The sequence below is a fragment of the Canis lupus genome, chromosome 10 (genome assembly GCF_048164855.1).
Source record: "Canis lupus baileyi chromosome 10, mCanLup2.hap1, whole genome shotgun sequence".
Taxonomy (NCBI): Eukaryota; Metazoa; Chordata; class Mammalia; order Carnivora; family Canidae; genus Canis; species Canis lupus.
Genome location: NC_132847.1, coordinates 27,481,963 through 27,492,091, shown reverse-complemented (window position 1 = coordinate 27,492,091; position 10,129 = coordinate 27,481,963).

The following is a 10,129-nucleotide window of genomic DNA, read 5'->3' as shown; positions in this document are numbered from 1 at the left end:
CCCATTGCTTCTATAAGCATTTGATTGGCCAAAGCAAGTCCCATGACCAAACTGATAATAAGGTAATAAAGTATCCGGCTTCCAAAGGAGGAATTGAGTAACACGGCAATATGTGGTGACTCATTGTACTTTACAGGGGGTGGAACCGAGTAATTGGGGGGACCCCTAGGGGGCTCAGTGGTTGAGCGGCTGCCTTCAGCTCAGGGCGTGGTCCTGGAGTCCCAGGATCTAGTCCCACTTTCCGGGCTCCCTGCATGGAGCTGCTTCTCCCTCTGCCTGTGTCTCTGCCTCTCTCTCTGTGTCTCTATGAATAAATAAATAAAAATCTTTAAAAAAATATTTTATTTATTTATTAATGAGAGACACGGACAGAGGCAGAGACACAGGCAGAGACACAGGCAGAGGGAGAAGCAGGCTCCATGCAGGGAGCCCAAAGCGGAACTCGATCCTGGGCCTCCAGGTTCACACCCCAGGCTGCAGGCGGTGCTAAAAGGCTGCGCCATAGGGGCTGCCCCCCCCCCCCTTTTTTTTAAAGAACTGAATAATTGGGGAAGATAATATAAACATCTAAAAGGGGTAGAAAGGGCAGCCCTGGTGGCCCAGAGGTTTAGCGCAGCCTTCAGCCCGGAGCAAGATCCTGGAGACCCAGGATCGAGTCCCACGTCGGGCACCCTGTATGGAGCCTGCTTCTCCCTCTGCCTCTCTCTCTCTCTCTCTGTGCCTCTCATGAATAAATAAAATAAAATCTTAAAAACAATAAAAGGGGTAGAAGCACATAAATAAATGCTCAGTATGCAAAAGAAAGAAATCAGAGCCCTTGATCCAAGGTCTAAGAAGTTCAAACGGGAGAGATCAGAGAAGGCTTTTTGGAGGAAGCGGCTTTTGGGCTGTGTCTTGAACAATACCAGAGGATCTAGATGGGTGGGTATAGAAGGAGACAGGGCATTATAGCAGACAGGGTGGGAGAAAGCCAGAGAAGAGGGAAAGTGGGAAATGTAAATAAGGACTTAGCCTACAGTGGAGGAATTGGGAGCAAATAGTGGAAAGATGGCGAAGTGGTTATGTCTGCCAGCCTCCAGGAGCAGACACAAGTGCTAATCACTACCTGCCCCGGCTGCCCAGCCAGGGTTCTTGCCCTGGGAGACAGCTTGCAATCCCTAGTAAGGGAGCCCAGGGCGGCCTTGGGCTAGACTCCTCCGCCCTTCTTGGCTTGGGCAAGGCCAGGTCCTAGTCCACACTCAGCTTCTCCCAATGCCTCTTTCAAAGTTCTATTAGAAATCACACTCCTGGGATCCCTGAGTGGCACAGCGGTTTGGTGTCTGCCTTTGGCCCAGGGCGCGATCCTGGAGACCCGGGATCGAATCCCATGTCGGGCTCCCGGTGCATGGAGCCTGCTTCTCCCTCTGCCTATGTCTCTGCCTCTCTCTCTCTCTCTGTGGGACTATCATAAATAAATAAAAATTAAAAAAAAAAAAAGAAATCACACTGCTGATGTTCTTATAAAGGTTTCTATGTGTCTTCTGCTTGTTTCCTCTATGTGGATCTTGCCATCCAAAGGATATTCCCACACTAGGAGATTTTTTTTTTCTAAAGATTTTATTTATTTATTCATGAGAGACACACACACAGAGAAAGGGAGACACACAGGCAGAGGGAGAAGCAGGCTTCATGCAGGGAGCCTGATGTGGGACTTGATCCCAAGACTCCAGGATCATGCCCTGGGCTGAAGGCAGGCACTAAACCACTGAGTCACCCAGGGATCTCCAAAACCCACACTAGGAGATTTTAAAACAAAAAAGAGTTGTCCCAGAGGCCGGGAGATGGACAAGATGACCTGGTAAAAGACCCAACCTTACAAAGAATGCTCCATCCTGCTGGCTGCTCTAGTCCACGGCAGCAGTAAAATGAGGTTTGTTTTGTTTTGTATAGAGTAAGATCCCAGAATTTATTTTGTTCATAGTGTCATAAAAGGAAAATATAATGGGTTTTTATTGTTGCATTACCGTATGCATTTCATTGTGTTTTGGATTCAGCTTCTCATTACAGCAGTGATTTCAGTTAAATGATTATGTAACACGGGCAGCCCTGGTGGCGCAGCAGTTTAGCGCCGCCCGCAGCCTGGGGTGTGATCCTGGGGACCCTGGATCGAGTCCAATGTCAGGCTCCCTGCATGGAGCCTGCTTCTCCCTCTGCCTGTGCCTCTGCTCCCCCTCTCTGTTTCTATGAATAAATAAATAAAATCTTTAAAAAATGATTATGTAACGGAAACTTTCTGCTTATTATTTGATAAGAATGCGATGATCAGTAAAATTAATTTTATGACAATCTTACTCGTTTTCTTTATAGTTACCAAGTGTAGTACTCAGATGGAATAGGTTTCTGAGAAGGGGTCCTGGCTTATTGGAATTAATGAGCTACCTGCATTGTGGGCATGTGGTCTAATTGACACTGGTCCTGGGCAAGTTTGCACTTTTAATCATTAATGCCCTGCAGCCTCCTGGAAGCATGGAAAGAAACAGGCTGACTAGAACATGCCAGAAAACAAGGACAAAGCCACAGGGAGGCTTCCCACTGACCAGAAGGGACCTACCTGAGGGCACAAATGGAGCTCAGGGCCCTGTTGCTGGGCATGAATCTTGGTGGTCCTACCTCCAGGGAGGCAGAGAGATCTCTCGCTTGGGTAGCCTCTAATGTCAAATATCTTAGCAGGTGCGAGGGCACATCTCAGGCCTGAGTAGAGGCTTGCATGTCATTCATTCCATCATTCGTTCACTCAAAAATATGTATTAAATATCAACTCTGTGCCAGGCACTGGATATTGTAGTTAACAAGTCAGACAAGCTCTCTGCTCTTTCAGAGTCTTGTTTCAGTCTAGGAACAGACAATAAACAAGTTAAGGAATAAATCAGGAAGATAAGGTCAGCTAGTAATAAGTGCTGAGACAATAAAAGGGTTATGTGATATGAGTACTTAAGTGAAGGGTAAACTCACTGTAGGTTCTAGTTGAAGAAAGCTGTTTGGCAAAGCTGACATTTATGCTGAGGCTGGAGGCATGTGAAGAAGCAAGCTCTATAAAGTGCTGGAGGAAAAGCATTCTAAGCACTGGAAACAATAGGTGCAAATGACCCCAAAGCAGGAAAAGATTGCAAGTATTTGAGGAACAGAAAGGAGACAAGAGTGGCTGAAGCACAGAGAGAGGAGGGAGAACGACTGGAAGTCAGATTGGAGAGTTGAATAAAGCTCAGGTTATAGGAAGTTTTGTAAAGTCAAGTAATTAGTCACTAGATACTCAGGAAAAATCAGAAATCACTTTAAATATTTCCACTGCGAGGGATTTAACTTGAGGAATTGGTAACAAATACATTCAAAGGGCTGGAGGAGCAAAAAGAGGGAGATGAGGCTATCCAGAGATTAGTGACTGTGGGACATCACACTATCAGCCCCAGGGCTAGAAGAGCAAAATGAGAGATGATGACAACCATTGTTTAAAACTGCTGCGCCAGTGAGGCTGCTGCCTAGGATCTGAAGCACCTGAGCTGGAACCTAAGAGCAAGCTGTGTTATTAGGTTCAAGAGATAATGTACGTAAAAGACTCAGCGTGGTGCTCAGCACTTAGTAAGATCTCCGTAAATGTGAGCGATGTTATGAAGCCACACTGAAAGTACAACCACCATTCTATGGGAGACACCCAGCCTTTTGGGTGAGACATAGGAGGTCCTAGTACCAGAAAGGATGGGAACCAAGAGTCTTAGCATAGCTCAGTTTAGACAAATTGCTAGAATCAGAAAATCTCCATTTCCAGGATGCTCCCACAAGTCTCATGCAGAAGACCTTGGCTGTGTTCTGCTTCTGTGGGCTCTGCTTGCACCTGAGTGGGAAATCGGAGCATACAGAGCATGATGAGCATGCCGGAGGTGGAGAGTGGAGGCGTTAGGTGCCGGAGTAGGTAATGAACAGTGTTCCAGGTATCTATTGCTGTGTAGCAAAAAGTTTAAAGCTTTTTTTGTTTTGTTTTGTTTTGTTAAAGATTTTATTTATTTATTCATGAGAGAAACAGAGAGAGAGAGGCAGAGGCAGAGATGTAGGCTTCCTACAGGGAGCCCAATGCAGACTCGATCCCAGGACCCCTGAGCCAAAGGCAGATGCTCAACCACTGAGCCACCCAGGTGCCCCAGCTTAGAGCTTAAAACAATCTTTTTTTTTTTTTTTTCATGTTTATGATTCTCTGGATCAAGAATTTGGATAGGGCAAAGTGGGGAATGGTCTGTTTCTGTTCCTCAGTGTCTAAAGCCTTGGCTGGTAAGATTAAAAGGATGTGGGTCTCTCAGCCTTTGGGGGCTGGAATCCGTAAAGGCTTAGTCACTTACATGTCTGGTGCCTAGGCTGGGTTGACATGAAGATTAGGACTGGGACACCTGGGTGGCTCAGTGGTTGAGAGTCTCACTTTGGCCCAAGGCATGACCAAGGGGTCCTGGATGGAGTCCCACATCGGGCTCCCTGTAGGGAGCCTGCTTCTCCCTCTGCCTAGGTCTCTGCTTCTCTCTGTGTGTCTCATGAATAAATAAATAAAATTTAAAAAAAAAAGAAGATTAGGACGGGAGACCAGAGAGCCTATATGTGGCCTCCCTAGTGCCCTGGCTTCCTTACAGCAAGGTGGCTGCAGGGTCGTCAGATTTCCTCTGTGGTGACTCAGGCCTCTAAACATGAGTTTTTCAGCTAACAAGGTGGCGGCTACATCTCCTTTTATGACAAAGCCTCAGAAGTTCCTTGGCACCACTTCCACTGCAACTGACTGGTCTGTAATCTCTAATGTGTAAGGGAGTCACAAGCCTCCTGGACTCAAAGGTAGGGAAAGTATACTCTACCTCTAGTGTATACTCTACCTCTAGTTGAGGGGAATTAAATATCTTTTTTTTTTTTTAAGATTTTATTTATTTATTCATGAGAGACACAAACAGAGAGAGGCAGAGACACAGGCAGAGGGAGAAGCAGGCTTCATGCAGGGAGCCAGACATGGGACTCGATCCTCGGTCTCCAGGATCACACCCTAGGCTGTAGGCGGCGCTAAACCACTGAGCCACCGGGGCTGCCCGAGTTGAGGGGAATGAAAAAGCTCTAGAAAACATGTGGGGTGGGAGGTAGTATTGTACCCATTTTGGAAAGTACATTCTGGCCCAGGCCTGCAGGCTAGAATTCATACTTCCCCATGGCTGGGACCTTGCCAGCCATCCTAGGAAGAGAAAGTCTGAGCTCCCTGAGAAAGATGGGGCCAAAGACACATGCCTATCTAAGCCCTGCCTTTACCTACAGAGGAAGCCTCCCCAGAAACCTGAAAGAGGAGGAGATCTATGGCCCAGAATAAGTCCTCACAGAGTCTGCTGATGAAAACTCAGGGAACATGTCACATTAGAGAGCAAGGATCTGGGACTATGCTAGGGAGTCTCATTACCAGTGACACTGGATAATGATGATGATGGTGATGATGAGACATTTACTAAGTGCCTATTTGGGATCAGCTACTTAGATATATCTTTTTCATTAAAGCTTCCAAAACGAAATGGAGACCCTTAAATGCACATCTCAGAAAAGCAAAGTGATTGAAAATTAATGAGAGCTAAGGATCTATCTTAATAAGTAAGAATAGAGCAAAATAAACTCAAAGGATGTAGAAGGAAAACAGCAAGATAAGGAAATCACATTGAAGAAACAAAAACCAAATATGCAACAGAGAAGATCAGCCAAGCCAAAAGCCAATTAATTCTGTGAAAGTGGATAAATCTCTGATGATACTGACCAAGAAAAACTTGAAAGAAAACAAAAATAAACAGTGTCATAAATAAAAAGAAGGATATTGTTATGGATGCTTCAGGCATTAGAAAGAAATGAAGAGAATATTATGAATAACTTTGTACCAATAAAACTGAAGATTTATGTGAAATAAACATATTGCTTGATACACATACCTTACTAATATGGATAATCCTATAACATTAGAGAAATTTAATCAGGGGACACCTGGGTAGCTCAGCAGTTGAGCATCTGCCTTTGGCCCAGGGTGTGATCCTGGAGACCTGGGATTGGGTCCCACACTGGGCTCCCTGCATGGAGCCTGTTTCTCTCTGCCTCTCTCTCTCTGTGTCTCTCATGAATAAATAAAATCTTTAAAAAAAAAAAGAAATTTAATCGGAGTCAAAAATACTCCCATAAAGAACACCTAGTCTTCACTGGTGAGTAGAAATTCTGAAAACACTCCATTAGAGAAAGAGGACTCCTTTCCTTGGTGGAGGAAACTCCTTCCCGGAGTTCTAATGACTTGCCTTTGGGCCCAGACTAGTAATTGTCAAACCCACATTTGAACTTCGGCTGACCTGGCTTCAAAGTCAGAGAGCTTAGCCATTACTCTCTCCAGCCTCCTCTTCAAAACCTGTAATTAGCAGCATATTTGTGAAGGTGAAGGACGAAGTCTTGAGGCAAAAGCACGTAAAAACAGATTCCAGATTTGCAGAGATGGAAGGTAGAGCTCTTTCTGTCCAGAGCAGGCCTAGAAACAAGGAATCTGGTGATGTCCACACAGAGAGGGAACCTGGAGATTATCCCTAGGACACCACCCTGCCATCCTTCAAGACCTAGTTAAATGCCACCACTGCTCCCCTGTAAGGCACCACAAGTCCTGTCCTGAGCGCCATAGCTGCTGCCCTATTACACTATATCTGGGCCTCTTTCATCCATTGTCCATTGTGTCTCATCCTCAGTAATGTTTTCCAACCTGGAAAATGCATGGCTTCCTAAGGATACAGTCCCCAGTTTGAAAAACCCTACGTTGAAAAGTTATACACTGGCACTCCTGGTGGTCACTGGGGCTTTGGAAACTGGAAGGTGACAAGGCTACCCAAATAATGTTTATATGAAGAAGTATTTTTAAGATTTTCACTCAAATAAAAACTAAATATTCACACAGTAAATTTTGTAGTCCCTGAATATAGAATTTATCTTTGCAACAGGCATGAACTGCTCCATGATACAGTGTGAGATTTCATTCTCTCTCTAAATCAAAAGTAAATCCAGCTTAAGTTCTGTCAGAACACTAGACTATTGTTCCATCCCTTCCCTCCCTCCTAGGCAACAGGATCATACAGCTACATTCTTTGCTGGGTAACTCTGCATGCCACTCCTTTGGGCAGAGTGTGTTTCTCCATCCCTTGACTCTACACTTGGCCACATGACTTATTTTGAACAGGGGTCTTTTAGCAGACTTGACATATGCAAAGACCTAAAATAGGCTTGTGCCTTGGGGGCTGGTAGTCTTGTGCTTCTTCGGTCTGTTCCCTGGCTAGCCTACTGTGCTGGAGGGAGGATAAAAGACACATGGGGCAGAGCAAAACCACTCCACTAAGGCCAGTCTGTAAGCACCCCACCCTGTCCCTAAGCACATGAACTAAGTGCTCACTGCCGGTGATTGTCTATTTTTTAAGATTTTATTCATTTACCTTTGCCAGGTCTCCCCAAACTGGGGCCCGGTGCTCAGTCACATATGGTGCTCAGCAACTGCCTGGGTTCAATCCTCAGACCAGCAACCTGGGCAATTTATTTAGTTTTTCTTGGCTCATCTGTAAAATGGAAATCATGATAGTACTCACTTCAAAGAGTTTTTGTGTGAACTGAGTGAATAAAGGGCTTAACACAGAGCCTGGGATACAGTAAGTGTGCAAAAAATGCTGGCTGTTATTATTATCATGAATGTATTCATCTAAAGATTCTTCCTCCTAGGTCCTCCCACCTCAGGGAACCTACCTTTGTGTGAGATCAGGGCCCTGCTCTGATGGAAGTCATACCTTCCTTCCCTTTTTAGACTTGAGAACTCCAACTCACCCACCTGTGTTGGGCCCATCAGTCTTCAATCTGGGAGCCATTAAGCCTCCAATCCTAAACTCTGCTAAGGAAGGCTATGTGCAGTTGTCTTCAGGGCAGCCTGCTGTTTGCAGCTTTTCCTTTCTATGCAGAAACATACAAATCCTCATGGGAGCTAAGAAAGTCCAAACCTTAGGAGACAATGTCTGGCTCTTCCCCCCAGGAGCTGTGGAATGCCTTTCGTTCCTCAGAGGGGAGCCCACAGCTGGGAAAAGCTAGACACAGTTATTGTCTATATAGATCATTCTGCTCTACCTAATTCTTAACACATCTCCACCACTAGACTGTGAGTTCCTTGCCTGTGTTCTATTCACTATGGACCTCCAGAGCTCAGCAAAGAGCCCACACTTACGAGGTACTTGACAAATGTTGGATACGTGAGTAAGTGAGGATTATGGGTTCTAGGACCAAGGCAATTTCCTAACGAGGAGTGGCAGAGAAATAAACACAAGCACCCACAGCACACTCAGCCTCACGCTCAATGCCAAGGCTCGTATAAGAAAAGTACCAAACAACTGGAGCCTGTACTTAGTCCTCAAGGACTTAAGCCTACCAAAGACATAAAGCTCAACCACGGCAATCACTTGCTCTGTCTCACATCAAGGAGAGCCCACTGAAGTGCTCGTTTCAGAAGCTGCTGTGGGCCTGAGGGTACACAGGAGATTTGTAAAAGGGAGAGGCAAGATGTGGTCAAAGGCTTGAGAGGGGCTCAGACACTCAGCAGAGGGCCACTGGCTTATCAGGTGACCAAGAACATCACGAGCAGAGGCACAGCACAGGAATGAGTTTGCTATTTGTGGAAAATAACAAGGAGACCAGCTTGACCTGCTGTAGGACTTGTGACAGGGAGTCAAGATAGATAAGCGTGGCTATTTCAGGCTATGACTTGAGCATAGAGACCTAAAAGTCATGCTGGGAGGGGTTCAAGAGGAGGCATGACAAGCATCCACTAGTAGCAGTCACACGTGACTGAGGATGAGGCCCACATTGCCCCAGGGGTGACCAGCCAGCTGCAGCCTCACGCCGCACCCTGGCTCAGACGGCACACCAGCTACTGCACCAGGCTGGCTCCTCTCCAGCCTCTGTGGGTGCGAGAGGAGTGAACAGGTGGACAGGGACTGGAGGGGAAGTGACTGGAAGGGACGAGGACGTTTCATTGATCTGCCCCAAATCTGGTGGGGCTTTCTCGAGGTCACTGAGACCATCTCCCTGACTCCCTGGGGATCTCAACCAACACCTCCCACCTGTTACACCCCTGGTGAGGTTGATGGACATGGGGAGAGGGGCTCTGTCCCACACAGTTATTTCATCCCTGGGCCTGTGCTGAAATTCTCTGACATCACAGGTCTGCTGACCGCATGCTCTTTAAGATAATCACCCTCAGGGGCCCCTGGCTGGCTCAGGGAAACATGGGCCTCTTGACCTTGGATTTGTGAATTTGAGTACCCCATTGAGGGTAGAAATTACTTAAAAAAAAAAATCTTTAAGAAAATATCACCCTGGGCATCTGGGTAGCTCAGTCAGTTAAGCATCTGCCTTTGGGTGGAGTCGTGATCCCGGGGTCCTGGGATGAGCCCGGTGTTGGGCTCCCTGCTCAGTGGGCAGCCTGCTTCTCCCTCTGCCCCACCCCCTGCCCCTGCTCATGCTTGCTCTCTTTCTCTAATAAACAAATCTTTCTAAAACAAAAAAAATCACCCTTCATGTAGGTTCTGATATGGTCTTGAGGGACACAGGGCGACGGCTGTCAGGTGGGTTCAGGGAACCATGGTCCCGTGTAGCACTCCCTGAGGTGGGACACAAGGGCTCCAGCCTGGGGACCCGCAGATCATTCTGCAACAGACCCACAGCACTGCTACAGCATTTCACTCCTCCTCCACCTTAACTCCTGGAAAACTCCTACTCACTCTTCAAGATCCTGATCAAAGATCACCTCTCTCTACAAGCTTTCCTCATTTCTTTTTAGGCAGAGCTGATACACTCCTTCAACTCCGTGCTTGACTCTGCAAATAGCCTGACCATGAGCAAGCTACTAAGTAGTAGAGAACCTCTGCAAAATGGAGATGCTATTGCCCTTTCAGGATTAGGGAGGAACTAGGGATAAACGTATCTTTAAGCCTAGTATTGTGGGGGTGCCTAGTGGCTCAGTTGGTTAAGCATCTGCCTTCAGCTCAGATGATGATCCCAGGGTCCTGGGGTTGAGCCCCATGTGGGGCTCCCTGCT